The sequence below is a fragment of the Lissotriton vulgaris genome, chromosome 3_1, assembly GCF_964263255.1.
Source record: "Lissotriton vulgaris chromosome 3_1, aLisVul1.2, whole genome shotgun sequence".
Classification (NCBI taxonomy): domain Eukaryota; kingdom Metazoa; phylum Chordata; class Amphibia; order Caudata; family Salamandridae; genus Lissotriton; species Lissotriton vulgaris.
This window is the reverse complement of record NC_141689.1, coordinates 495,601,896-495,607,392: the sequence shown is the minus strand read 5'-3', so window position 1 is coordinate 495,607,392 and position 5,497 is coordinate 495,601,896. Positions and strand designations below refer to the sequence as shown.

The window sequence follows — 5,497 nt, the reverse complement described above, 5'->3', positions numbered from 1 at the left end:
CGTCATTTGAGTCAGCTGCTGCTTCTGCAGGTTTTTATTCCTTTTCCGGAAATGCTGGGATTTGCGCATCTGAGATGGTTTAGGTGGTCCAGAGTGTCCTTGAGCCTGACGATCAGTGCCTGCTCTGTACGTCTCGAGCCATGTCCATGCTTCCTCGGGCGTCAGGAAGAACTGAGTCGTGCCATCCACAATCACCCTCAATTTTGCAGGGAAGATCAGTGAATACTGGATCCCCTCTTCCCTGAGTTCTTTTTTAATTGCCAGATAGGAGGCCCTGCGTCTTTGTATTTCTTCAAGTGTGAAGAAGGGAGATAGCCCCTCCGGAGCGACCTCTGTTTTGAGCCAGGTTTCCAAGTAGGCAATCATATCAGTTTCCTCTGTTTTTTCCGGCAGGCCCACTACGCGTATGTTATTGCGCCGATTCCTACTTTCAGAATCTTCAGCTCTCTTTTCTAACATTGCTAAACGTCCTAGCGTATCTCCCAGCTTGGCCTCCATGGTAGCCTGCGCCGGCTTCAGGTCCTGAATGGCCAACTCATTCTCCTTCACTCTTTCCGCCAGCTTTGAGTGGTCTGCACGCAGGAGCCCCAACCCCGTCGCAACCTGTGCAATGTCCTGCTGTAGGGCGTCCTTGTCGCCGCTATGACTTCAAGTATCTTATCAAGGTGTTGACGCAGCCCTATTTCCGACATCGCTTCCTCGGGTCCACCCCCTGCGCCATGAGTGTCATCCTGCCCCACAGCCTCCTCTTTCCTGTTCTTTGGTTTCATCTTGTGTGGCTAGTTGTCACTCTGTGCGGTACGAGTACGCTTCCCTGCGCAAGGACTCCTTAAAAACTTCCACGTGGTCTAAAACTTTAGGCATAGAGAAACTGGCAGGACTCATTCCCCGTGATTACTCCATCTTCTAGAGCCCGCACCATCTCAGGGTTGATACACCAAGGAACTACCATCAATCAGCCCCTGGTAACAGTACCTTAGTCCCACAGCCAATTCTGGGGAAGCCTGGAGACCTCTGAACAGCTCACTGATCTGGGCCCAATGGTCCCCTCCACTCAGGTCTTGTGGTGCTTATGTCCCGCTGCGCAACCAGTCACTTCCTGAGTAGACTTGCGGCCCCTGTCGGAGCATGTACAGCGCAGTCCTCAGTAGCGTGGTCCCCCTTCGCCAGTTCTCATCAGGCCCAGTGTCTCCGATTCCAGAGTGTTGCCCTCCTTCAGTCATTCAATTGCCCCCCTCCTGGGTGCGCACTCCTCCCTCATCCGCAGCGTGTTCCGGGCCTGGCCTGCAACATCTCAGTGCTCTGTGTTTTTCCCGGCTCGAGCCCGCACGTCTTGCCCGAAGCCTCTGGGTGCGTGCCTCTGCCCCTGCTTATGCAATGTCGCAGACCTGCTCCTCCGCTCCCACCGCCGCAGTACCGGGTGCAGGCCCGCTCCACCACACTTACCGAGCACTGTGACTGGGCGCCACCGTCGGTCATTCACTCTTCCTGTCAGTCGGTGGGACCTTGACTGCTCGTCCGTCCTGCTGGCATCATTCAGGGCTTCTGGGTGCTGTAGTTGTCTCGGTAGCAGGCCTACGATTGCCGCGCTGCTCCAGTAGGACCCTCAGTGCTCCCTCGGATCTCAGGTCTCAGGGTCCCTGCAGGCATTCAGAGACCAAACATTGCCGCACAGGTGCTGCCGCATCGGCAGCTGACCTCCACTCCTCCAGCCCTCTGATTCATAGGCGTAGTGTCCAGGGGTCTCACAACCTTCCAGCTGCCATTTTAGGGCCCAGGTCCATCCCGGAGCCCTTCGGGCAGTCTAGGGATCAGGGCGCTCCGCTCGCCAGTGTCGCCACTCACTCGTCAGGGGCAGTAGGTTGCACCCTTTTGGGCTCAGAGCTCCCAATATGCTCACTCGCAGTGCGTGTCCGCAAGATCACTTGCCCGGCTCGGCCTCACTCGCTGCTCCCTGCCGCCAGCTTGCCGCTTCTCCTCGGGCTGCGCCGGCAGCAGAACCCGCGACTGGGTCGCGCTGGGGCCTCCGAGTGTCGCAATGTCGGTCGGGTTCAAGTGCCCTGATGTTCCGACCCTCGCTTCTTCAATTTCACCAGGTTTCAGGAGTTTTAGCAGGATATTTTCGGGATCGGGCATGGAGCTATCGGCTCACGCCGCATCTCCCATCGGCGCTCAAGCCACGCCCCCACTCGAAAAGATTGATGTGGTCATTTATCTGTGTGGCCATGGATTCCTGGAGGCGTCAATGCTGTGGTGCTGGGGGCACGGCTGCGTATATAGACCTGATATAATCTGGATGCACCTAGGGACCAACAGCAATAACCACTCGACACACATATGGTCATGTCAGAAGTACCGCTCCGAGCGAGCTCTTCCTTTTATTAACCCCGCAGGCCACTCCTGGCATGTGGATGACATGCGGGTGTGTTCCAGTTGGGGCTCCTGGAACAATGAAGCGCTGACCACTACATCCCTTCTCAAGTCAGTCTTTGAAAACAACATTTTAAACAGTCTTTGGAACATGCCTACAGTTCGGAGAACCTGCACATTATTGGATCGTGTCAGCTCCAGTGGCATCAGCAGGCGAAGTCTCGTAGCCTTTGGTTCGGGCGAGTATTGGGCCGCAAGTCATACCTCTGAGGACAAAAAGTACTCAAAAATACTCCCTCATGGCCTATCTATTAGTTCCATTAATGATTTATTCACCAATGAGCTCAATAACTCATTAAATCATATCACTGAGACTTAACAGTTTAATTTCCGTTTTCATTTCTTTTATTATTTCATTTCTTTATATACCACATAAAATGTTATATTTTCCTTCTTTTTTAATTTTTTTTAAAAATGTAATTTTTCCAAAGACAAATACATAGCAAAAAAAACCATCAATCCTATTAGTACATCAAATATATGTGGTACATGTTTTCATGTATACAATTACTTGACAAAACAGAACCCTGAAAAACACAATACTCCATCAATTTCACACAACCAATCAAACACATTCAGACTCACACTCAATCCATTCAAACTGTATCTGAATAAGGGGGAGATTATAGATGGTGACAGGATCTCCACAACCAGATTGGATCTGATGTTCAGACTAGAGGAAGGCTGATCTGAACCAATGGTCGGCGCACGTTTCGGTGGTAAAAAGAATGATTAAGCCACTTTCATCAGGACCTTTCCAGATACCCAAAAATTCTCCTACAACCCAGGACCTTTCCAGATACCCACAAAATTCTCCTACCACCCAGGGAACAACACACGAAAAGAGGAAAATGTAAAAGGCCAGTGGCCATCAGTCACAAGTCTGGATACTTGTCTTGTTTATTCTCAAAAACATTTCTTACAACGCCCCAGTATATTTACTTTATCCCCTTTGGCGATTTTATCACCACACAATCATCCCACTAAATTTTCTTTAAGAACATGTTTTAGGCTCTTAAGTTTTAGACCTTAGTATCTTTCATAATTTGTCCTCTTTAATTCTCATTCATTTTATCTCTTAACTCTTCAAGATCAATTTCACCCATTTCACGTTCTCTTTGTTTTCTCTTTTCTATATTCTATCCCAACTTTCTTTCAGCTCTTTTTTGTCTAATACAGATACACCCTAATCTTATTATCACTACTATCATTACTATTATTGTTGCTGGTATTAGTATTTTTCCAATTAATGAACTACCTATTGCAGCAAACCAATTCTTCACATTAGAAAAACTCTTACCAAGTTTCTCTAAGACACCATCAACCTCCAGTGGGATAATTGTGTTATGCAATTCAGTAATATTTTTAATATACCTTTGTATATTCTGACTTTTGTCAGGAATATAAGTACAACAGTGTTGCACTTTAAATACTCCACAGACTCCTCCTCCTTTTGCTAATAAAATATCAAGAGCAAGTCTATTTTCCATTACCATAGCTCTCATGGCAACCATCTCGGTATTTCCCATTAAAAATCCTCCAGCTGTGCTTGTTGATAAACGATCTACTATCGTTGACAATTTTCGAATTTTGTTTGCATTAAAAGATATACCCACTACTGGTATCAGTGCACCAAAAATATCACCTACAATTTCTAGAAAAGTTTCCCTTCTCCTATGTGTTAATGGTTTAGCTGTTTCATGAATCCCATTAGCACCTCCATCTACATGGAAAATTTTAGGAAAGACCAAACCTATGTAGTAGGTCCCGTACCATTGGTCTGGTAATCTATAATAAGCTTTGTTACCACAAATAAAATACAATCTAGGAAATACAGGATCTTTTCCTCCTTTAAATTCCCATCCCCCAATAATTCTGTAAGTGTCTTTGCAATTACTTGCTCCCACAAAATAGTTATCATACGCTGTGTTGTCTCTTCGGATACAACATTTTCCCTGTTGGGGAAGATCTATTCCCAATGCAACATTAGTATCCCCTTTTACAAAATGTTCTTCATCAAAATTCAATGTGGACGGTTTCGATTTACTTGCTGTAGACTTTCTCTGATAGGTTAATCTACTATCTTCTGCCATTTCTAAAAATATTTTTCTGCTTTATTCAATGTACATGTCAGGTTGTTCTTGTATGCATATTCTATTGTCAATTCATCAATTTCTAAGAAAAATTCCCCCAAAACTTTTGCAGGTTTCACTTTGTTCATTCTATTTACTACAGGAACTTTAGCAAAAATGTCATCAACATCAGAATAGTAATTCTCTAATTTACCAGTTTGATAAAATAAACTAGCTACACCACTACAAGTCATTCCATACGTCAAAGGGAGGTCATGATAGGACACACCCTCTAATACAGATGCAGGCAACTCCATGCAAACTTACAGCAGTCTTGTACATCCATAGTGTCTACATATTCTTTCAATAATCTAGAAAAAACAGTCTTTGAAAAATCATTAATTTGTGCAATTCTGTTCTATCTATTAATTCTACATTATTATTTGCATCATGTAATATTTCACTCTTATTATCACCTCTATTTCTATAAGATACTTGTTCCATTTTACATCGGATATTTTCCCTTCCATAAGTACTGACACCCTAAACCAAAAAATGGAAAATAAAAGTAAGGAAAACGGCTGTTTTCCCTGTGCTCCTTTTATCGACATAGTGGACTTTTCCCTTCTGTAGACTCAGAAAAACTTTTTACTTTACAAAGAAGAAAGACGGGCTCATTTGGACACCCATGCATGTCTAGAACTACGCATCCCACAATCCTTGGAACCAGGAAGTAGAGAGATGCCTATACATCTAACCACCAAGCCAGCGCAATCAACTGCAGACTCTCGAAGTAAGAGACAGAGACGGCTGGCGGTGTTCCTTAATCGTGTTGCACTAACCGGGCACAAGGTAAATACAGCTTCGAATTGTGCTAAGAGGCGCGTGAGGTTACAAGTGTACCGCGCGGTCTTCTGACTCTGGGTTTCTAACTTTTTCACAGGCGTGACTTCAGCTCGCCCACCCTCAATTCAAACTTTTGGATTGCGGACACC

At 45.5% G+C, this 5,497-nt stretch overlaps 1 pseudogene; it reads right to left on the bottom strand.

The window, feature by feature from the left end:
- Positions 1-3,485: 3,485 nt before the first annotated feature.
- LOC147726677 (endogenous retrovirus group PABLB member 1 Env polyprotein-like) lies at positions 3,486-4,756 on the bottom strand (annotated as a pseudogene).
- Between the last annotated feature and the right edge of the window lie 741 nt (positions 4,757-5,497).